Here is a 25,691-nt window from a genome sequence, read left to right as displayed (position 1 = left end):
TTTACTTTTTCAGCTGAGGTCATTAATTGAATAGACTGCTTCCATCCTAGGCTGTTTATTTACCACTGTGTGAGAGCACTGCTGTGCTGAGAGAGAGGGAATGCTCTTCAGGAACTCCTCCCCTTCGACATTGTAGATTGCAGCGAAATCTCGCTGCCATCTGTCGCACTGGTAGACGTTGCCGACTGTGTTGTGACACCAAGATCTCTGGATGATACCAGGAAAGTGTCTCGCTCTGAGTTGCATATTCTGACTATTTGGCGCGACTGCGTACTCTGCGGCAGTTCTGACCACGTGGTCTGCTACCCATGGTGACGCCGCCCCTCACCGTGACGATAGACCCCTCGCTTCGCCATCCCGAGTCCAGCCTACTGTTAGGGTGAGTTGTCCGCTGCCTGACACCACCACAACTGATGTACTCTGGAATGGAAGAAAACATTATTCGTAAGGACAGTAGTCCAATGAAGATTGTGGTGATCAGTTGGAAAAGGGCAGAGCAGTGTAACTGACGTAATATCGAACTCCACATTAGATGCTAAAAAGGTGGTAACTGGGCCATTTTTGCATAGATGTAGCGGAATATCACATCACCAAAAGTCAGCTCTTCACTGGATATCTGTAAAACATCCGAATCATTGAAAGCTGAACACAGATAGAAATATCAAAAGTTAATAACATAACTAAAAACAAGAAACATCATTTACTCATCCTCTCGGGGACTCTGGACTGGGCAGAAAAAGCACAAACAGGTTTTTGGAGTAGCTGGCCTGTGAGATTTATCTCAACAAAGTCTCGTGAATTGGCGTCCGGAAGTGCACAGTTGGCTGTTTGTGGGCGTCGATCTGGAGCGATGAGTGTTTTGACCTTCACGTCTTTGAGTGGACAGTACTTGGCAGATGACTGACAGCTATCAGCGAGCGAATTGGCCTAGAGGAGTAGTGACACCTGCTAGTGGTGAGAACTGTACAGCTGGAGATTGCACCATTCAGGTAGTAGCATTAGAAGGGATTGGCTTGCCGAGCAGCGTGCAGTTTTAAACGTGTGTGAAATACATAAGCGACACCGTAGGAAACGGTTTTTTAACCAAGTGACGGTGATCATGAGAATAACTAGTGGCAAAACAGTACTGCACTCAGACTACAAATTCAGCCTCGTGTGAGAGGATAGATGATTGCTTTTAGAAAAGAAAACAGAGTCGAATGCTCTTAAGCATGGGATTGGAATGAAATCCAGCAAAGACTTCGATAGGATTTAAGACAAAATGAAATGGCTCTGAGCACTATGGGACTTAACATATGAGGTCATCAGTCCCATAGAACTCAGAACTACTTAATCCTAACTAACATAAGTGCCTAGAACCGCTCGTCCACACCGGCCGGCGGCAAAATGAAGTAGACTGAAGTCATACGGGATTGGATCAGCACCAAGAGAACTTGCAGACCATAATGTGACAGCCAAGTCTTGATGTCCTTTGAAACAAACGACGTAACCTGACTCGCCGCTGCGAATCTTGTCTCACTACCAAAACGGCCTCTTCACTCACCAGCCCCACTTTTCATGCAGTTCTTCTCCCTCTCACACCTCCACAACGCTGAAATTCTGTCGTCACATCTAATCACTGGCTAACTGTATATCAATGCCAGCCAATACATGGCTCTCCCTGGGCAGTTCTCCACTTCTTGGTCCCTCTTCCCAGGGTGCCAACTTTCTGCTGTTAAATGGCTTGCATTAAACGTACACATGTCCAGCAAACGTCCTCACGGTTTTCCCCACAGAATGTGGGATCATGACGTGCCATGTACAAGCTTACATCTCTAGAAGTTTTCAGGTTGACTCAAGGCGGTCCCACACAGAGAGGAAGGGTAACTTGCCAGTTATCTCACCGTGGTGCTGGTTTAGCGAAAGAAATTGTTTGCGTAGCTCAGGAAGCAAGCTGATGACGAGTCCTGTTTGTGTACTCAAGAATCTGTAGAATAACTATTTTTAAACAATTTTTTTGTGGATAAATTACATTCATTTAATATTCTCCTGTGAAACCTTGCTATCTGATTTCCCCATTTTTTTTTTATGTTGTCAGTCTATTTTAGGTCGCTCCCGATGGTTAATCGTAGATTTTTCGCGGTACTTACTGTTTCCATTGATTTTTTGCCACAAGTCTAATAGAATGATAGAAGATGTTCTTGTCTGTTTCTACGTAACGGCAACATCCACGAACCCAGTCATGGAGATTCCTACGTTATGCAGCAGATCGTTTATACGAATCGTAAACAGTATTGGTCCTATAAAATTGCTTGCTGTACTGTGCTGAACTTAAATTTCAGTCTGTCGATGTGTACGGTTATATCTGTTTGTAAATCTCGAATCCAGTCACAAATCTGGTCCAATACTTGGTAAACTCGTGTTTATTCACTAAAATATACTGCGGAAGTGTTGCTATTGTATTAGTAACAGATCTGTCGGAAAAAACTACAAATTCATATTTCGGAATTATTATTATATGCATGCGTAAAGTCAAGAAGCACGGTGTCAAACTATGGCGCTCTGGATTTCATGTATGAACGAAGCGAACTGAATTTCACAAGAACTATGTTTGCGGAACTGACTTTGATCTTCATACATGAGATGTTGGATCGACAAAATTTTCCTAATATATGAGCATGAAACATTCTCGGTAACTCAACTACAGAGAAACGATTTATGCATATATTGTTAGACATCTGTACTACGGTCCATCGAATCCGGGAACCGGTCTTTACTCCAACGAAGTACGATATACTACTGATAGGAGAAAATTCTTTCGTATAACCTCTGTAGAGCCTTACAGATATCTCATCTGCTGCAGATGACTTTCTACTACTGAGCGATTGCAGTTGCGTTTTTATTGCAGCAAAATGTTGATGGAATATCTTTGAGAATATCAGAAGGACAAGTTTCAGGTCCGTTTGATCCATCAAAACTCGTACTATTGGTCCATCCCAGATCTGCAGCGTGGCACTAGCCCAGCCACTCCACGACACCACTTCCGGCCCACTTGACGACTATCAGGCCGACCGCAGGCTGCCTCGGCGCTGGGGCGGAAGCTGCGGCGCAATTTCCCACTGCCGACTCCGCACCCTCGCAATTAGCTTCCCCAATTCCCGCCGCAGCCATTACAATTCCCTGCCCTCATCTCTTAATCCAAACATCCCCTCCACGCGCTGCAATCACGGCTCCAATAAGAGTAGCCAGCGCGGTATAACTGGCCCAGGGTGCGGCGCCTGTGCGTGGAGCGGACTAGCGGCCTCCGGCGCTAATTTTGCGAGAAAATCAGCGCTAAGCGACGGACGGTCGTTTCATGAACGCCTTTAGTTTTAAAAGCGTACTAACGCGACCGCTGCAGTCGCATTAATTGAGGTCTGCTCAGTACATGGAATGACTTTCTGAGAATCGGCAAGTTTGATTTTTTATCGAACGGACTTCTACTATTATGACGGTTAAAGTTATTTGGAAACAAGGATATGCCTCCCTCTATAAATATACTCTCTCACAAAAAATTTGCAGCACAAAGGATTTATCCGAATGGAATAGAAACCGGTAGATGCGATGTATAGACAAGTGAGTGATTACAATTCCAGAAAAAAAAGGGTGATATGTTCAACCGAAAGAGCTTCACAAGTTGAGCAAGTCAGTAACGCGATAGTCCACCTCTTTTTGCCCTTAATGTATATTCGCGTCGTAAACTTGCAGAGTATTCTGATATTCCTGATATTCTTACTGCTGCTCTCTAAGTGAAAAATTTTAGTTAACTTAGACTGCGCATATTTCACCGTAAGAGGCCACAGATTTATCAGTTACCCGCTAATCGATTCAAACGGATTTGGGACAACCATTAAATACTTTTAATCTGCACTCAAGAATTACTTAGGAATTGTCCTTAGAGGAGACTAGTGTTTAAGGTCCCGTGGACAGTAATTAAGAGACGGAGCACAGTCTCGGTCTAGGGAGGGAAGGGGAAGGAAATCGACCGTGCACTTTCAAAGTAACTATCGCGGCATTCGCCTGAAGCGATTTAGGGATATCATGCAAGACGTAAATTAAGATGGCCGGACACGTGTTTGACCGTTGTCCTCTAGAATGCGAGTACAGTGTGTTAATCTCCGTTCCACCTCGCTAGGTTCGAACTGTCCTTCCAGTTGGGTATTTTACGATGAACGACTGAGTTTCTCCCTAACCGAATGCCATTCAAAAAGAGAGGAAAGTTTTTCGGAGCGGAAATCGAATGAAAAAGCCTTTGATGCGTCGGCTAGCTGCCTACTGCACACACACACACACATACACACACACACACACACACACATATATATATATATATATATATATATATATATATATATATATATAGTGAAGTGGCATATGCCATGAACAAAATTTTGGAGGTTGTTCTTGGATATGTTCTAAGTATTTTGGTATAAGTCCCCTGTTGTCCCGGTACCCATCACAGAGTAATGATGTACCCGTAATTCTAAATTATTTGACTTTATTACCCAAATCATACTATGTTTTTGTGGAACTACTTTCACAGCAGTGAAAATGCCTGCAACAAGCAATCAACAAAACTTAATAACACGGAAACGATCCGCTTATTCGGTGACGCCTCTGTACAGAGGCAAATCTGCGAAGTTTCCAGTCATTGCGGAAACAGCTGATCATAGTGTCGTCCTGTCGCTTTTCCACTGCAATCAGTGAACCAGTACACGAGGTGCATATTGGTCTAGTTCTTATTAGCTATTTTCGTACTACTGTATATCATTGTTAACGCATTATAAACATACAGGTAAGAGGACCTATAGGAGAAAACCGAACGACACTGAACGCAGGCCTGAGGACGAAGAGATAAGTGAGCCTCACTGTTGTCAACAGCCAGTGACGTGATTGGATGGAAGAAGTCTGTATCCTAAAAAGACACAGAGCGCATAATGTCGACACTTGCATTGTTATGCAGGCATTTTCAATGTAGTGCCGATGCAAGGGGGTTTATAGATCAAGGGGGCTATAAACTAAATGTATCTCTCTGTAACGAACCACGAGAAATCAACGGTGTTTTATTCCAAAATAATCAGAAAATGTCCCTGAACTCCCTCTGTCGCTGGAGTTCTGGTTCACCGTGTAAACGTTGTATATAGGATGATGTTATTCGCCATTTAATGCCAAGATTTTATTCAATTCGTGGACAAAACGACACAGAAGTGCCAGTATCTATATTTACTAACCTCTACACTCCTGAATCTTCCTGGCAGATTAAAACTGTGTGCCCGACAGAGACTCAAACTCGGGCACACAGTTTTAATCTGCCTGGAAGTTTCATATCAGCGCACACTCCGCTGCAGAGTGAAAATCTCATTCTGGAGACTCTACACTCCTTCTTATGTTTTTGTTATTGTTCCCGCATAACAATTTGCACGGGTGGAAGTAGGATTTTCTACATTTTATCCAAGTAAAGATTTTGTAAATTTACTCATCGGTGTTAAGCGACATACTTTTATCTTTATGCTAGTCCGGGAATCAAACTCTTATACTTTACTTTCTCGCGCCGTAACCTTACTGCCTCGCATTCACGGATTCACCTCATTTACTTCCATTCTGAGAGTCCGTATTAAATTTCTTCAGTTCATTCACACAGGCTAAATATATTTGTTGCATCCACAACAGCACACCTCTTAAGTCTCTCCACCTCTATCTTCAGTCTGATTTTATGAGTAACTACAGTATTTCAACTGTGTTCTGAAACAGGATACCTAACTTTTCTATGTAAGCCTTCTGCAGCCGCCCAAAACGCCCCTAACTTCTGACAATAAAAGTATTTCACCTTTTCACAAATAATCTCATAAATTCCCTCTATTTCACCTCATCTCGTATATTTACCATACATATTTAATCGACACGGCAAAGCCAAAAGGTTTAATTTTGTAAACTAATATAATTGGATGTTACCTGATGTAGCACGTATATCTGACGTAAACTATGACGATCAGAAGTGTAGGAAATTCTTCACATTCAAATGACGAATTAAAGCCTTACTAAAAACGTCAGCCTTGAAAATTTTTCTTTCCTTTTACAAAATCACCTACAGAGCCCTCCTCCGGTCAAAACCGTTGCTTTAATGCTCTATGTGTCTACAAAGCTGGCGAAGTCTAATGGACGTCAGATAAATTCATGAAACACAAAATAAATTTTTCGAATAGTTCTGTACTATGGTACGCTGATTACAAAAATAAGTCCTAAAACTTTGACGTATACGACATGAGCAAGAATGGTACTCTTAGGAACACTTTCTTAGGTGAACAGTGAAACGTTGATTAAGTAGGGAGTGGAAGATTTGAAGAATGGGTCTTTAGAGGGGGATGTGCACATATTCTCCAGCGTTTACATACCACTCGTATAGACAGGGCGATAAAATTGAAGTATTTCACTCAAGGTAAGCATGACTCACAAGTTTTCTAAAGCCAACTTGCTCCGGTGTCACCAGTATAATTAATGCTGGTGTTGACACCTTGCCACTGTGCCGATCCTCTATGGGCGACGGCCATGCGCACAACGCAGGGATCAGATCAAATGGCCCTCCAATTAGCGCAATCCCGGAACAGTAATTAAGCCCGAGCTCCGGCAGACGGCTGCTCTGACAGCACACAAGATGGATAGGCTGCACCTTTAATATGCCCTTGTCACAGACACAGTTTGGATACGATGATTAGTGCCATCGATCACGCGTTTATTGACCTCAGTGCTGTTTTGCAGCAGAAATCAGGACCACTGCACCAAAAGTTATCCGATGTCAGCGCATTACTTTCTCCAGCACTTTACGCTAACTTTCTAGTATTATTATCAGACAGAGGTTCTTGGCTTAATCCCACTCCATCTGCATTAGTGAAAATATTTTTTCTTTAGATCACCCGAATAAATATTTTACGCAGTTCTCTAACTCATATGAAGTCGGAAAAACCCGTTTAGCCATCTGATTTCTTTCGCTATAAGCCTATTGCAGCATATGTTACTATAAACATACTCTTTCATTTTTAGTTCGTTTTTCGGCTATTACATGCAAGTGACTGTGGTTTTTCTTGATGAATCTTTGGTCCGTTTATATAACAGTCATCATTTACCCTTTCGTTTTGACCCAGTATAAGACGATTTTTGTTCTTCTGTGGATGGTGTCTACTTAAATCTACGTTTTGTCTCTGGTGTAGGAACGTAAAACTATATAAACACAAAGGGAAAACCATTTCTGCAAGAACTGTCACACACATGAGCAGAAGAATGCAGTTTACATAAGTGATAGGTCGCATGTCTTGCATGAAAGGGAGGAGGAGCAGATTCCACAATTCTTGACTTTCGAAAGGTGTTCCAAACAGGATCATATTTTTCAATAAAAATGGTGCGATTACATTCAGTTTCTTCGGAAACAAGTGACTGCCGCGAAGAGTTTCTCGTTTTTAAATTGGAGTTTGTTACATCTGATAGTGAGTAGTCATCGGATTCAATGTTAACTCCAGGAAGTGTGACAGGACCGTGGTTATTGTCAGATTACTGTGCGACTGACCTGAATATCAGTGTAGCCACATCATTCAGAATGTGTCTTTACTACAAAGCCTCATCATTATGTCACAGTACAGATATTTTCCGGTGAAAATAGACACGTTCTATGATGAATGACGGATTGTTTTAACGTCGGGTGGATGGCAAATAATCACCGCCAGTAGAGTTTTATTTCTGAGCAGTGCATTAGTCACATTGATTAAATTATTAGATGGCAACGTGGAAAATTTTTATCAAATATAACAAATATACTCATTTGCCAGGAGCGTAAGAAAGACATAATTTTTGGTAAAATTCTGGTGCATCCGCGAACGATACTGCGATAAGTTGTACGAGCTCTAATCTGGAATTCTAGTACAGTGTACCAGATCCGTATTAGGTAGGTAATATCTTTACCACTGGAGATTTATGACGATCACAGGGGCAATCGACACTTTTTCTTTCCATTTCCAGATTGAGAACATAAGAATCTGAACCTTAACTTTACTTGACATTTGAGTTTGATGCGCGACAAAACTACGTGCAATTCCTGGTTTATTTGCAGGCAGACATAGTTTGAAGCACAAAATAAATTTGTTTAAAAATGGAATAACCATTTTACTGCCTAGCGGTGTAAAAGCGCAAGCTGTAGAAGCCTCTGCACTTGATCAAACATCCTGGCAAATCTCGTCAATATATGCTACCACTTTCAAGACCTTCATTATTTCAAACAAAATTTTTAGGTCTTCGACACGCTTCAAATAACTGCTCAAAAACTAGAGTACTCACAGAACGTATAAAGCGTTCAAAATAATAATCAGGATGTTTCTGCATTAAGCCGGTTGGAGACCGATGAAAGCTCTTAGGTAAATAAAGATCAAGAGAGTGATGGTAAGCGTGTATGTTGAAGTGAATTTAATGACAACCATGAACCATCATTTTTATGAATAACATAAAAATTCTTGGTAGATACACGTTCTGACACAAGACTGTGGTGAAATGGGCCTCTTATATACTCGTTTATACAGGGTGAACATTAATAAAACGGACAAATTGCAAGAACTGATTCCTGACTGAAAATGGAGGAGAAAAATCCTGTCAACATGTGTTCGAAAATGGACGGTGTGCATGCAGCGACAACAAATTGTCGCGGAGCACAGTAGAGAGCTGCATCGCATTCACGTCACAACATATGTTCAGGGTGGCCTCATAGGACTACAGGTGTTAGGAATAGTAGCGGTTGTCATGCACCATACACATAATCGTACATAGGCTCACACTAGATTGTCGGGCCATTTGTCTGCAGCTTGTACTATGGTTCGTCTCAATTTCTTGTAGAACCCGATCCTCCTGTACGCACAGTCCGCCGCCTTCCTGCACATTCGTCCGTCTGAAAGGACTCATGATCACACAAACGCCCCAAAAAAGCTTGAAATGTTGTGAGATGTAGCTGGTGTCTGTGGTGGTACTCATTTGGTACAGCTGGGCTGCCTCTCGACCGTTTCCATCTGCTTGGCCTTACGCGAACACCATCTTTGCTTGATCCCGGCAAGAATACCGGACCATTCTGCTGCCTACAGTGTGCTGCGTCAATCACACAACCTGAAACACACAAGGAACACACGGCACGTGGTCAGAGGAACTGTGATTCGTCAGCGCCATCTACCCTGGGGCAACGATGCATTTCTAGACACATGTCCATAGGATCTTTTTTACTCCATTTCCAATCAGGAAAGCGTTCCTGCAGTTTTTCGGTTTTATTAATGTTCACCCTGTATATATACAATGATGAGCCGAAACATTATGACCACTGCCCAACTCGAGGATTAATGCCTCCTGGTGGTGTTGCGGGCACGCGTCGCAGTAAGGAAAGAATGGAAGAGAGACGAATGGGCAGTCGTTATAGTGAAGATGCGGACCGCAAATTCGGAAATCCTCTGCTATTAACGGTATTGATTAAGAAGATGCCATGACACCAGTGAAGAATGTAGCATTATTTCGGACCACCTGCGTTCGTTCCTTCATAGCTGAAGTCTATTCTGATGGCGGTGACATCTTCCAGCAGGATAACTCTGGGCGACACATGGGCAGACTATGCTGCAGTGGTTTGAGGAATATGACACTGAACTCTCATTGATGTCTTAGACAGTTAATACCCGTGATTATTACTTGTTGGAATACACATCAGGCGCCAGCTGCGTGCCCACAAACCACCGCACCGTAATTTGCGGAAATTTAGTGACCTGTGAGTAGACATCTGGTTCCCCATACTTCTGAAAAACCTACCAGGGACTTCCAGAATTCATGGTAAGCAGAACCGCTGCTGTATTGTGTTTCAAAAATGGACCAACACCCTATTAAACGTGTGGTTAATTTTCTTTCTCATCGGTTTCTATACAATAGTGAGTAACCGCTGACATATAATTTAACGAACGAAATAGCTTGAAAGGGGTAGCACTCGTTGGTACAAAACCTTTCATTGAACCGTTCACCTATCACTTCTATAATTTCACATTATGGTATGGTAGCAATTTCCTTTCACACTAACATTTGGTAGCAATTTCACTTCACATTGTAGTATGGCAGCAGTTGTCATTCGGTAGACTGTAGCTTTCCTGATGAACTAATTCTATTTAACCCCAACGTTATGGAGCTGTTGTTAAGGTATGGGTTCATGACATTTGACATAAGTTTATGGCCAAAAACTGGAGTAGTCATATACTTTTCTTTCTTTGCTGATGCATATCGTTGGTGAAGAAATCATGTTAGGCAGCAAAATATCGGCACCATACATTTAACATTCTTTTAGATTTGTATTTATATTAGATCACTGTTGAAAATGTGCAACTGGATTATTAATCATTTCATTTGCTGACACTGGCCAGCAACATGTACCAACAGTTTCCGTTGTACTGAATGTCCAGGAGTTAATTAGAGCTGAGCACTGACAGAAAGGGTGAAGTGGGACGAGCATTCCTCAGAAGCCGCTATCAGCTACAGAGTGGCTGGGAAGAGACATGTGTTCTTCAGGGGTGGGCATTTACTGCCTTGAGAGAGAGCATAGCATGGAGATAGCAGTTTACAATGCTGGAGGCCGCAGACTTCCTTAGCACAGACACGGCCAATGAGGCGATGCTCTGTGATGGCAAATAAAACATTTCAAAGTAGCATGCCTGGAGAAAGAATACTTGTGGTGGAAAAAGGAGAAAAGACGTAGGCTTAGTGCGTAGGAATGTGTGGGGTCATCACCCTCTGAGGAACCTTCTCACAGAAAGTGCCAAGGGCACGCATCCTACCAAAGAGCAAACGCGTTTTTGATTGACGGAGTGCTGAAGATGTAGGATTGGAAATGGAAACTCCCAGAAAATCTTCTGAAATGAGTGTGAGCTTCAGGAAATTTGCTGAAGGATTCATGACAAATGTACCCGGAAGTAATTTTTTTTAACAGCTGCTGAGTTTCGTTTGAACACAAATATAGGCACTGCATGTTCAGGATGGAGCAGGGATGATGTGAAAAGAACACTTCAGTCAGGATCGATTGGGAACACTTAACTGCTGGGATCGAACAAATACAGTTCCCTCCAAGATCTGCCTGGAGACTCTGCTGGCAAGATTCACAATGGAGAAACTGTCGGTTAAATTTTGTTCAAATGGCTCTGAGCACTGTGGGAGTTAACTTCTGAGGTCATCAGTCCCCTAGAACGTAGAACTACATAAACCTAACTGACCTAAGGAGATCACACACATCCATGCCCGAGGTAGGATTCGAACCTGCGACCGTAGCGGTCGCGCGGTTCCAGAATGTAGCGCCTAGAACCGCGAGTTGTTGCTTTCGACACAGACAGCACATGAAGTCCTCCCTCTGTGACAGGGTAGTTTTTCTGTTTATGTGCTTGACGCTTCTTTAGCTCTCTGTGACACCCACTGAAGTGCTTCTTTAAGGGAGATTACTTGAGCCGAATTTCAGTTCTTGGCTAATGAGTAAACAGAAATCGTATTCTGTCTTGTACTGAGGCATACTGTTACCACTGTGTGGCCACAAAATAACCGGTACACAGCGTACGTCACTTGCACAACGATCAACGATACAGAGTGCAAGTCCCTCTGTGCAGTATAACTGCTGTCTATACTTCAACAGGTGATATGCGTTCTCTGGTTCGGCGGATAGGGAAACACTCACAGTAAATGTGTTGAGTTCCATTTACTTGTTCACTAAACGATTTCAGAAAGTTCCAGTGTAGGACTTCTGCTTCTCACCGCTAATCAATATCAGTCAAATTGGGTCCATCTAGTAGGAACGGGTGGGGATGTCTAAAGAAAGACTAACATAGATAGTGCCAATCTCGAAATCATGTGTATCGTAGAATCTGACTTCGTGTACATCACATTTATACATTTTTGACTCTATACGTTTTTTGAAAAATAAACAATTTACGGTATTCAAGTTTTGATTCATTCTAGAAGCGGCCCGATAGGAATGATACGTTTGATGTACTAAACTGACGTAAAATCGCAACACAAAACTCCGTTCTGTGGCGACACCTATGTGTATGATGGCAGTGGTGACGTAACCTCTGTCATTTCTAATCGTGAAAATTACATTGCACAGACAATATTGGCTACCACATATATACATGCTACACGGTACAAACACCACGCGGTTACATAAACACTGATATATGATTCTCGTGTCCTTCAATTTTTTACTCACATCGCACCAAATTTCACGTACGTCCCTTCCCACTGTTTTTGAAAAACACTCTTAAACTTTCCTAACAATTTTTTTCTGTGCATAAGGGTCGTAGGGAATACAACTTGCGCTCATTAAAGTATTTAGATTGATCACAAGGGTTAAGTGCTTTGTTAAATACACTATGAGAGCTGAATGACCAATAATTCAGCATTACAACATCTTCTACTGTGAGATTCACCAGAATGTAGTTTCAGACCGGCTTTGATGATGATAGGAACTTTCCTACTGTTGATCGGAAAAGCAGTTGTGCCCTTATCAGAGAAACCTATATGCTAAGAATTTCATATATGCTTGTAGTGGTGGTATATGCCACTTGCAGGATATGATGAGGTAATATTATCAACTGATCATGAAACAGAAATTCCATAACTGCCTTTCTCAAGCCCAATTTTGCAGACGACGAGAGAAGAGGAGGAGCAGCGGTAGATAACCTCATAAGATACCTGGGTCCATCGGTTACCCTCATTTGCAGGCATAAAGGGCATATATCTACCAACAATACATCAATTGAGGAATAGAAAAGCAACTGAAATCACTCAAGAGAGGGAAGTCCACTGGACCTGACGGGATACCAATTCGATTCTACACAGAGTACGCGAAAGAATTTGCTCCCTTCTAACAGCCGTGTTGTGCAAGTCTCTAGAGGAACGGAAGGTTCCAACTGATTGGAAAAGAGCACAGATAGTTCCAGTTTTCAACAAGGGTCGTCGAGCAGATGCGCAAAACTGTAGGCCTATATCGCTGTCATCGATCTGTTGTAGAATTTTAGAACATGTTTTTTGCTCGCGTATCATGTCATTTATGGAAACCCAGAATCTACTCTGTAGGAATCAACATTGATTCCGGAAACAGCGATCGTGTGAGATCCAACTCGCTTTATTTGATCATGACACCCAGAAAATATTAGATACAGGCTCCCAGGAAGATGCCATTTTCCTTTACTTCCGGAAGGCATTCGATAGAGTTCCGCACTGTAGCCTGATAAACAAAGTAAGAGCCTACGGAATATCAGACCAGCTGTGTGGCTGGATTGAAGAGTTTTTAGCAAACAGAACCCAGCATGTTGTTCTCAATGGAGAGGCGTCTACAGACGTTAAATTAACCTCTTGCGTGCCACAGGGGAGTGTTGTGGGACCATTGCTTTCACAATATCTACAAATGACCCAGTAGATAGTGTCGGAAGTTCCATGCGGATTTTCGCGGATGATGCTGTAGTATACAGAGAAGATGCAGCATTAGAAAATTGCAGCGAAATGCAAGAAGATCTGCAGATGGTAGGCACTTGGTGCAGGGAGTGGCAACTGACCCTTAACATAGACAAATGTAATGTATTGCGAATACATAGAAAGAAGGATCCTTTATTGTATGATTATATCATAGCGGAACAAAAACTGGTAGCAGTTACTTCTGTAAAATATCTCGGAGTATGCGTACGGATCAATTTGAAGTGGAATGATCATATAAAATTAATTGTTGGTAAGGCGGGTGCCAGATTGAGATTCATTGAGAAAGTCCTTAGAAAATGTAGTCCATCAACAAAGGAGGTGGCTTCCAAAATACTCGTTTGACCTATACTTGAGTATTGCTCATCAGTGTGGGATCCGTAACCAGTCGGGTTGACAGAGGAGATAGAGAAGATACAAAGAAGAGCGGCGCGTTTCGTCACAGGGTTATTTGGTGAGCGTGATAGCGTTACGGAGATGTTTAGCAAACTCAAGTGGCAGACTCTGCAAGAGGCACTCTGCATCGCGGTGTAGCTTGCTGTCCAGGTTTCGAGAGGGTGCGTTTCTGGATGAGGTGTCGAATATATTGCGTCCCCCTACTTAAACCCCCCGAGGAGATCACGAATGTAAAATTAGAGAGATTAGAGCGCTCACGGAGGCTTTCCGGCAGTCGTTCTTCCCGCGAACCATACGCGACTGGAACAGGAAAGGGAGGTAATGACAGTGGCAAGAAAAGTGCCCCCTTGCCACACACCGTTGGGTGGCTTGCGGAGTATAAATGTAGATGTAGATGTAGATGAAGATGCAGATGTACTAATCTTATCAAGGCACCTTGTTACAACCTGGACACAAAGGTATTACAGGTATGTCTGTGAGTAGGCATTGATTTACATCAGTGGGGAAGTTTGAAAAATGTGACAGACTGGGATTCGTTGTTGCTTATTAGGTTGGGTTGGGGGTTGTTTTGGGGAAGGAGACCAGACAGCTAGGTCATCGGTCTCATCGGATTAGGGAAGGATGGGGAAAGAAGTCGGCCGTGCCCTTTCAAAGGAACCATCCCGGCATTTGCCTGAAGCGATTTAGGGAAATCACGGAAAACCTAAATCAGGATGGTCGGACGCAGGATTGAACCGTCGTCCTCCAGAATGCGAGTCCAGTGTCTAACCACTGCGCCACCTCGCTCGGTTTGCTTATTAGGCAGATGCGCTATTTTTTCGGACATGTGCACCGCGAGTAACGAGGATAGTGCGAAAGGTCCATTACATTCGTAGTGTGTGGATCGGGTGAGAATTTGGGTCTGACGAGAGACGTGTTACGGTGGTTCATGCAGTTGTGATGGCCAGTGTGTTCGGATGGCGCAGTGATCTGCGCATCTGCCTGATAAGCAGGAAACCTGAGTTCCACTCATGGCTCATCACCAGTTTTCAACGTTTCTCTTTAATTTCAATCAATGCCCACTCGCAGCCAGTGTCTGTAATTCCTTTGTGCCTTAATTCATAGTGGCTGCTGGACCAAATGGTGTCTCTTCTTTCAGATGTTTTCGAAAGAACGGATACCACCTGTATATCGTTCCAACCTTATGATAACTGTAATATTTGATATAATCCATTATGGAGTCGAGGTAGCAGTTGTCGTTATACTGGTTATCACATTTAGCATTCAACCGCGATTTTTATATATATTTTAACAACGCGTTTCGAGAGACAATGCTCTCATCATCAGGTTGTAAAATCTATGTCGCGAAATTAAACGTACTAAAAAGACAAAATACCATCACCAATAGTTGGTGGGTCCATAGAGTAAAAAAGAATTAAAAGTATATTGGACTGTGGGTCCTCGTCTTACATTAAAGTTGTTGACGCAGGTCGATGGCCGTCCCATAGCTACCAAATATGCTGTCGACTGCGCCGGCTCGGGTGCTGTTGTGGACTAACGTGCCTAGGTGTTGTGGCGTGGTTACCGCCGTGTGCTTGACGGTAACGCTATGCTATTGGGCGCCTCATTTCCTTACTGCATTGGTCTGCCATCGTTAGCCTCTCGCAACTCCGTCATTGACATGCTACAAGTTTTAAGTCGCATGCCTGCCCTAAAATAATTCTAAAAACCCGCTAAAAAATCTCATTTCTTTAAAGTTATCTTGTACATTTAGGATATTGCTTTGTTTCTTTTCATGGATAGCTATCTCGAATTCCTCTAGTAAGTCAAGTTTCCTCCCTTTCTTTTCTACATGCAATATTTCTACGTTGTCTTCTATGCTATTAAGGGGATGGCCTGTTTCATATATATGGTTCGCAACAGCTGATTTGTCATAATTTCCTAACCTGAACGCATCTTTATGTTCTTTATACCGGATCGCGAATGATCTTCCTGTCTGCCCTATATATTTTGCATCACACGTTCTGCACTGAATCTTATAAACTCCCGATCTTTCAAACTTATTTCTCTTCTCGCCAATATCGTGCTTAAGGCTATACCTCACTAGGTTATTAGTCTGAAAGGCTATTTTGACATCGTATGGCTTAAAAATATTTGCTATCTTTTGTGAGACTTTTCCGTAGTATGGCATCGTGATAATTTTTTTACTCTATGGACCCACCAACTATTGGTGATGGTATTTTGTCTTTTTAGTACGTTTAATTTCGCGACATAGATTTTACAACCTGATGATGAGAGCATTGTCTCTCGAAACGCGTTGTTAAAATATATATAAAAATCGCGGTTGAATGCTAAATGTGATAACCAGTATAACTGTAATATTTAGCAAATGATGTGGGAAGAGGAGGGAGAGGAGTAAACAACCTCATAAGATACCTGGGTCCATCTCTGTCCCCAGTTACGTCATAAAGGTCATATTTCCAACTTCAGTGCCTCAGTCGGGGAGTCTGTTAATCTTATCAGGACATATCGTTGCATCACGAACTGTAATATATGGACCCAAAGTCCAGCATCATATTCTGTTAATGAAACCAATGTAGACTGGTGATATGTCCTATGTGTTCAGTCATAAAGGCCAAATATGCCGTGTACTGTGACGTTTTGACAGCTGAAGGGAAGTAAACTGAGACATGTTCTTGACCTACAAGTATTGTTTATCCCCTGAGCAAGTAACAACAAATTTGCATGTTTATTGCGGTGGTCATCGAAATGGGAGAAGTGGAGGGTTCAACAACTTTATGCTTACCATGCTTGTTGTCGTCCAGGCTGTATACATTAATAGATATTCAGGGAGTCTGTCTCTAATGTCTTTCTGAAATTTCACCATTAACATCATCGAAATTGTAATATCCACGAAACTTATGCAAGCAGGATCGAGTTGTTCACTGTGCCTTTGTCTTATACACAGAATTGACAAAAGTCCTGGCATAGCACATATACAGTTGGGGGTTGTAGAAAGTACACAAGGTGTAAAAGAGCAGCGCATTCACTGACCAGTCATTTGTAATCAGGTGATTCATGTAAAAAGGTGCCCGACTTGATTACGGGCATGTGAGGGGAATTAACAGAATCTGAAAGCAGAATGGTTAGGAAATTCTAAATATCGAGTTTTACAGTGCCGAGAATACAATTTTCAGATATTATCTCTCACCACGGATAATGTCCTGCCCGACGGCCTATACTTAACGACCCAGGGCAGTAGCGTTTGCTTAAAGATGCCAGTGCTAACATACAAGGAACACTGCGTGAAATAACCACAGAAATCAGTGTAGGACGTACGACGAACTAATCCGTTAGCTCAGTGCGGCGAAATCTGGCGCTTACGGGCTATGGCAGCAGACGTCCAACATGAATGCCATTACTAAAAGCATGACTTCGCCTGAATTGCCTCTCCTGGATTCAGGACCATATCGGTTGGTCACTAGACTACTGGAAAACAGTGGGCTGGTCAGATGAGACCCTATTTCAGTTGGTAAGAGCTAATGGTAGTGATCTAGTTTGGTGCAGACCTGCCGAATCCATGGACTCAAGTTATCAACAAGGCAACGTGGCTGGTGGTGGCTCCATAATGTTGTGGTCTTTGTTCATATGGAATGTTTCACTGAAATGGTTGTTTTCGGCTACCTGGAGACCATTTGCAACCATTCGTGGATCTCATGTTCCGAAACAACGATGCCACTTTTATGGACTATGGCAGCAAGAGTTATCGACAGGTTTGAAGAACATTTTCGAAAATTGTGGGACATAATAGAGAAGACAGTTCGTGCACAAGGTCCTACACCAGCAACACTTTCGCAGTTATTGACAGCTATAGAGGTAGCATGGCTCAATATTTCTGCGGAGGACTTACAACAACTTGTTAAGGCTATGAATATGATATTTCATAACTAGATTTGGAATAGCTTTAAGGGAAAAGCATGGATGAGTAATCACATATTTTGTCACGTGTTGTTTCACGTAATACACTTTATTACTTAATATCAACATTAAAATGACAGTTTAAGCACTTATTACAAGAATCAGAATTCTCATCAAATCTTGAACAGGGCTCAAATAATTTTAAAAAAGTACTACTTTAACAACTGTACCGTCAACATCGGGATATGAAAAACGGAAGTACAGAGTACCAAAAGCAACAAAAGTCACATCAACTGGGCGTGGCTGCAAGCAGGTTCAACAAAGAATTTTGTCAACCAAAAAAATTACAATAACATCTGTTAAATTTACTAACCAATTGCAAGCCTACGTAACCGGTACACACTTGGACAACACTCATCCAAATAAGGAAATGCTTGCAAGGCATGCCACCGGTCGTAAATGTTGGAAAGCCACTTAGTAGTGCATAATCCTTAATAAGAAAATCCCTTAAGGAATTAAATAGACAGTTCATTAACCAGACCAACTTGGAAGGTATAAAATTTAAGCATAAATGCCCACACGTACATTTCAACCAAACATTAACAACAACCCGCAATAAATATACAGTTGCCCAGAGTTCACGAGAAGATGGAAGCACATGCAATTGAAATGTACTTCAACTGTTCACACCAGCCGAAACGTTGATACAATCTTTAATAAACAGGCAACTGCCCAAAATTAGAGGTAAGTTGGAAGTACATGCAATTGAAACGTATATCCAACTGGATCACACCAGTAGAAACTTAGACAGAACTTTTATAATTATACAGTTGCTCAAAGTTCAAAGTATGTTGAGAGCTACAGCAGATGGCTACCACAGCCAACGAGGAACGAGCAGCCAGATTTCACAGTAAGTGTAGCAGCTAAGGGCTGTGGGTCAAGGTATGGTTCAGCAGTTTTTATATATATATATATATATATATATATATATATATATATATATATATGTGTGTGTGTGTGTGTGTGTGTGTGTGTGTGTGTGTGTGTGTGTGTGTGTACATGTGTCCGGAAACGCTTACTTTCCATGTTAGAGCTCATTTTATTACTTCTCTTCAAATCACATTAATCATGGAATGGAAATACACAGCAACAGAACGTACCAGCGTGACTTCAAACACTTTGTTACAGGAAATGTTCAAAATGTCCTCCGTTAGCGAGGATACAAGCATCCACCCTCCGTCGCATGGAATCCCTGATGCGCTGATGCAGCCCTGGAGAATGGCGTATTGTATCACAGCCGTCCACAATACGAGCACGAAGAGTCTCTACATTTGAAACCGGAGTTGCGTAGACAAGAGCTTTCAAATGCCCCCATAAATGAAAGTCATGAGGGTTAAGGTCAGGAGAGCGTGGAGGCCATGGAATTGGTCCGCCTCTACCAATCCATCGGTCACCGAAACTATTGTTGAGAAGCGTACGAACACTTCGACAAATGTGCAGGAGCTCCATCGTGCATGAACCACATGTTGTGTCGTACTTGTAATGGCACATGTTCTAGCAGCACAGGTAGAGTATCCCGTATGAAATCATGATAACGTGCTCCACTGAGCGTAGGTGGGAACACATGGGGCCCAATCAAGACATCACCAACAATGTCTGCCCAAACGTTCACAGAAAATCTGTGTTGATGACGTGATTGCACAATTGCGTGCGAATTCTCGTCAGCCCCCACATGTTGGTTGTGGAAATTTACAATTTGATCACGTTGGAATGAAGCCTCATCCGTAAAGAGAACATTTGCACTGAAATGAGGATTGACACATTGTTGGATTAACCATTCGCAGAAGTGTACCCGTGGAGGCCAATCAGCTGCTGATACTGCCTGCACACGCTGTACATGGTACGGAAACAACTGGTTCTCCCGTAGCACTCTCCATACAGTGACGTGGTCAACGTTACCTTGTACAGCAGCAATTTCTCTGACGCTGACATTAGGGTTATCGTCAACTGCACGAAGAATTGCCTCCTCGTCGTTCTAGGTCTTCCACAGTCGCGAGTCATAGCCTGGAATGTTCCGTGCTCCCTAAGACGCCGATCAATTGCTTCGAACGTCTTCCTGTCGGGACACCTTCGTCCTGTAAATCTGTCACGATACAAACGTACCGCGCCACGGCTATTGCCCCGTGCTAATCCATACATCACATGGGCATCTGCCAACTCCGCATTTGTAAACATTGCACTAACTGCAAAACCACGTTCGTGATGAACACTAACCTGTTGATGCTACGTACTGATGTGCTTGATGCTAGTACTGTAGAGCAATGAGTCGCATGTCAACACAAGCACCGAAGTCAACATTACCTTCCTTCAATTGGACCAACTGGCGGTGAATCGAGGAAGTACAGTACATACTGACGAAACTAAAATGAGCTCTAACATGGAAATTATGCGCTTCCGGACACATGTCCACATAACATCTTTTCTTTATTTGTGTGTGAGGAATGTTTCGTGAAAGTTTGGCCGTACCTTTTTGTAACACCCTGTATATATAAGTGGCTCAAATGGCTCTGAGCACTGTGGGACTTAGGTTTAAGTAGTTCTGAGTTCTAGGGGACTGATGACCTCAGATGTTAAGTCCCATAGTGCTCAGCGCCATTTGAACCATTTTTTCTAGGCGCTTTAGTCCGGAACCGCGCTGCTGCTATGGTCGCAGGTTCGAATCCTCTCTCGGGCATGGATGTGTGTGAAGTTCTTAGGTTACTTACGTTTAAGTAGTCCTAAGTCTAGGGGACTGATGACCTCAGATGTTAAGTCCCATAGTGCTCAGAGCCATTTGAACCATTTGAACAGTTAGTAACATTGACCGATGGTCATGCACTCCAGCACTCATAGGCGCATTAATACAACAGGTCGAGTTCCATATAACACCGACATGGCCTTACAATAGCAAGTACTCAAAATAAGAAAACAACACTTAACTCAGCTCAGGTGGGAAGGAGCCGTGACTTGCAGGATTCCAGGCAGGGCCTTATTGCCTGCAACTCCCACAGGTGATCGTCGAGGTGCCGTAAACCTGAAGTTTGCAGAGTAAGCCGGGAACTTGCCGACCAGGTTGCACGTGACGTCCGTCTGTCTTCGCGCTGCCCGCCGCTAGCAACTCTCAAGAGAGTCGGCCAGGGCTTGCCCCGACCGGTTTAACCTTACGCCGCTTCTAGAGACCGGCGCCGGACAACCGGAGTCACCCAAAAGCCACAACTTGCCGCCACGTGCCCCGCAACCAACTGCTTCTGCAGGCCTCATTACAGTGTAATGCCATACGGCCATCATTAGAGACGCCACGGCTCAACCACGTCTACTTGCTGCACTAAGCCGGGGTTAAGGAGGTCCGACTCGATATTAGGGGAAAGTATGACTCTCGTCACCTCAGTGTAATTTCTGTCGCTAGCCAAAAGGGACCATGCTGTAAGGTGGCTATAATTTCGCACGTTGCAAGCACTCATCCACATACTTTGCCGTGAACTACAACCACAATTACATATCATTTGATAAGTTGTATAGTATATATGAATATTTAAAGGAGACAGACATTGTCACGTACGTCTTGTAAATAATTGTTAACGCTTATTGCATGAAAGGTGACGGAGTGTCTTTATTATAAAAACTAAAAACGGCGTAATGAATGACTGCCTACACTAGTAGCCGTTCGAACGCCAGTGGAGATGAAACGGCAGGCGGAACTCAAGTTCTGGGTGCAGGTCCCACACAGGTGTTGGTCCTGCTTAAACACAGGAAGTAGCTAGACGGACGTCGTGGCACCTGAGCTCTGGAGCACAATAGGGTGACGCCCGGCCGCTATTATAGTAGGGGCGGGAAGGATAACCGGATAATACTTCCGAACGCTGAAAATCTTGGACGCAGGTGAGAGGAACGAAGAAGTGACACCTCGGGAACCACGCAGGCTGGGTTATTTCCAAGGATTTTTACTCAGAAGCATACCATTCTACGAGTATGGGTTGTTCCTCGCGAACTTTCCGCGCTGGACGACAAAAGACCAAAATATGGTTGGTCGGCGTTCGGAAAAATCTGTAGAGAGGGAGGATGGCTCTGAGCACTATGTGACTTAACTTCTGAGGTCATCAGTTGCCTAGAACTTAGAACTAATTAAACCTAAGGACATCACACACTAACCTAAGGACATCACACACATCCATGCCCGAGGCAGGATTCGAACCTGCGACCGTAGCGGTCACGCGGTTCCAGACTGAAGCGCCTAGAACCGCACGGCCACACCGGCCGGCCAGAGGGAGGATATTCCGTCGTTTCGGGAATATGATTGGTTTTCGGAAGCTCTTTGCTCTCAGCAGAGTTTATATGGTTCAAATGGCTCTGAGCACTATGGGACTTAACATCTGTGGTCATCAGTCCCCTAGAACTTAGAACTACTTAAACCTAACTAACCTAAAGACATCACACACATCCATGCCCGAGGCAGGATTCGAACCTGCGACCGTAGCAGTCGCGCGGTTCCGCACTGAGCAGAGTTTATAGTTAGAACAGTTAGGCACTGTACTGTTGCGAACCTATACGATTTTGGATTTTACCTCCGGGTTGGAAGTCGTCGTTGAGTACGCAGCGTTTAGTAATTGAGAGCACTTCCTATGCCTGTACTTACGTTGAGACATCATCTGAACTCCGTCCTTGTGGCTGGGAGGGCGCTTTTCTCGTCTGAGAAGACAGTATTAGGGTATATTAGTCAGAGTAGCGCCTTCTGTCGTCCTAGTGTTTGAAATAGTTGATTTGTGGCTGGAGTTCTTCCATCATCGCAGACGAGTACGAGAACCATCACTTCGACGCACTGGACACAGTACAGACAGTGATATCGCAAATTGCTTCGGCTTATTAGGGCTATAAAAGCTGAACAGCTGTAATCAAATTAGTTTATTTCCACTGAGGTTCCACACCAGTAGTGTCTTCTAGTGTTTGGTCATGTCTCGTTATTGATATTAGACTGCAGATTCATAATAAGGGGCAGAGTTGGGCAATTGATTAGAAATTTTACATAGTAAATGTGAACTTTTTAATATAAAGATTGATTTTAATCTACAGTAAATATATAAGCAGGAACTACGTTTATCATTTAGTAGGATTAGTTTCCTTCATCATTCATTTATTTAGATAGTAATTTATAGAATTAAGAGATCCTAAGATCTGCTTCAGGGGGTAGTCAGACAGTGCCAAATCTTCATTGTAGCGTTGCACACATTCTTTCTACACCCGCCTGGAGTAGCACCTTGGAACGCACAGCAAAGGTTGCCGTAATTTTGAACGCTATTAGCGCCCTTCCTATTACCTATAGCCTCTGGAAGAGGGATGTAGGGGGACACTTCCCCACCTCGATCCGCCATTTAACAGACTGCAGACACGTGAGTGATTGTCTAAATATAGTCCTCTTTTAAGGGGGGTAGGACGTCAAACGGGCCGACTTAAGAGCAGGAGACGCACCACAGGACATTTTAATTTCCACCGTCTATACTTTTACAAGCAAATTCATAAAACTTTGTCAGCATGACCAGGAAGGATTCAGGATTCACACTCATAGCAGCGGAAGTTCAAAAACGTAATAAAATAAATTCTTTTACATGTAAAATTTCATCATTGTTTCACTTACTATTAGCTGCATTTGTTGCTATACGTACACTTTTCTTCATAAGTAAGAGACATTCTTCGGTGAATTTTGCATAGCATACAAACCATACTTGCAGGTGTCTGAAACTCTAGAATCTATTTAACTTATGAAAAAATGAATGAGCTGTTACATTTTAAACTTTATGTTTAGAAAAAAATCCAATTTTGTAGTTATCTCCATTTTTACCATAGTTTTAATAGATTTGGAAAATTCTAGAGTTTCATACATCTGTAAGTATGGTTTGTATGCTGTGCAAAATTCGTCAAAGAATCTCTCTTACTTGTGTAGAAAAATGTACCTACAGCAAAAAGTGCAGCCAACAGTAATTGAAAAAGTGATGAAATTTCATATCTAAAAAAAATTTCTTTTTTTATGTTTTTGAACTTCCACTGTTATGAGTGAGAATCCTGAATCCTTCCTGGTCGTGCTGACAAAGCTTTATGAATTTATTTGTAAATGTATAGGTACTGGGAATTAAAATGTCTAGTGCTGCCTCTCCTGCTCCAAGTCGGCCCGTTTGACGTCCTACCCCCTTAATAGCTTTTCCAGATGCTCTTTCTTGCATTCCAGACAATCAGGCCTGTATGACATTCATGACGGATTTCTCAAACCACTCAGAATTTGAGGTGCCTCATGATATCCCACTTTTTTTCACGCCACATACGAGGGTGGTTTGCTGAGTCTGGCAAATTTCCATGAGCGAATGGAATAATTTTGAAATTTCCTAGCAGATTAAAACTGGGTGTCGGATAGACACAGGAACTCTGGACCTTACCCATTCTTGGGCGAGTCTCGGTCCAGCACAAAGTTTTAATCTGCCAGGAAGTTTTATAGCAGCACACACTCCGCTGCAGAGTGAAAATTTCATTCTGGAATATTTTTTTTGTTCCTTCGTGGATGGTAGGCTTTATTACTCCAAAGGTCGCATTGTTAACAGGCATCTGATTTGATCGGTATTGCGACGTGGCGGAGTTCGAAATTCCGTGTGGTGTGCAGGCAGCAAATTGGAAATTCACCTACCTCAAAACGGCGTTTGCTCGATGTCTCTTCACTCGGCAACGTAAATACTTACAAGATGATGTAAAAGCAGCGCTGATAAAAAACACCATCTAATATCTAACGTAAGTGAGGCTGCGCAACTCTAGTAATGAAATAAAGTTCTGTAGAAAAACTGTCAATAAAAATTTATCGGGCGGTAAGATAATGGATTGGCTTCTGGAAAATAATATCCGAAATTTCCACACAAAAATGTTTATTGGTTCTTATAACCAAACAAACGGTACTATTCAGTCCACATTTAAACTAATGGTTATTTTCGTCAAGATCACAATTCATACATTCATTTCGCACGCACAGCAGTCCGAAATCTGTCCAAATCCGACCCGAGTTAAACAACGTTTCCACAGTCATTAATTCCATAACTAACATGTGGTATTACATTCAGTCCTTCTAATGGATTTCAAAAAAGAAATTGCTCGGCAAAAAAGCTCAGTGGTTGAATACTGAAACATGCCACGCACACACTATGGAAGCCAAATTATCACATGCGATTATCATTCCATCAATACAGTTCTAAAACTTCCAAACTTCACAGAACTGTCTGTAACTACATCAGCGTTAGTCACGACACATATCAAACGCGACGAACTCAGTATTCCTTCATTTTACACATTATTTTGACTCGCACTAGTAACATGACCGCCGCGTCCAAAGCTAGCAAGACATTCTCTCTTGCAGCCTCACTCCCAGTATAACTATCAGGTAACGAGCGGGAACCGTCTCAATTCTGATTGGCCGATCATACGTGCTGCCAATCAGAATGCTCACTCATGATCATACTCGCACCAAAACTGGCTTGCACAAATCCTTAAATATAGACACATCTACGTCATTCTGACATGCAAATATTAAAGTAATGATTAATAAACGAAAACGAAAAGGCAGTGATTCAGTGATTCTGAAAATATACCTTAGATACAGATTTTACTCCCGCTGACCTTCTGGCTGCCCTGTTGCCTTAGCAATCACACCTTGACATACGTCATCAGCAAAGTGGGTAAATTCCCTTTGAACATTTTCGCACAACAGGCTTGCATAACTGTTTCAGGTTACTTAAGACGTTATATAACGCAACATTAAAATTTGACGAATGTCCCACGTACACATTCTCATTTATTCACATATA

This window comes from Schistocerca nitens, chromosome 2 (genome assembly GCF_023898315.1).
Source record: "Schistocerca nitens isolate TAMUIC-IGC-003100 chromosome 2, iqSchNite1.1, whole genome shotgun sequence".
NCBI lineage: Eukaryota > Metazoa > Arthropoda > Insecta > Orthoptera > Acrididae > Schistocerca > Schistocerca nitens.
Note: the sequence above shows the minus strand (reverse complement) of the source record.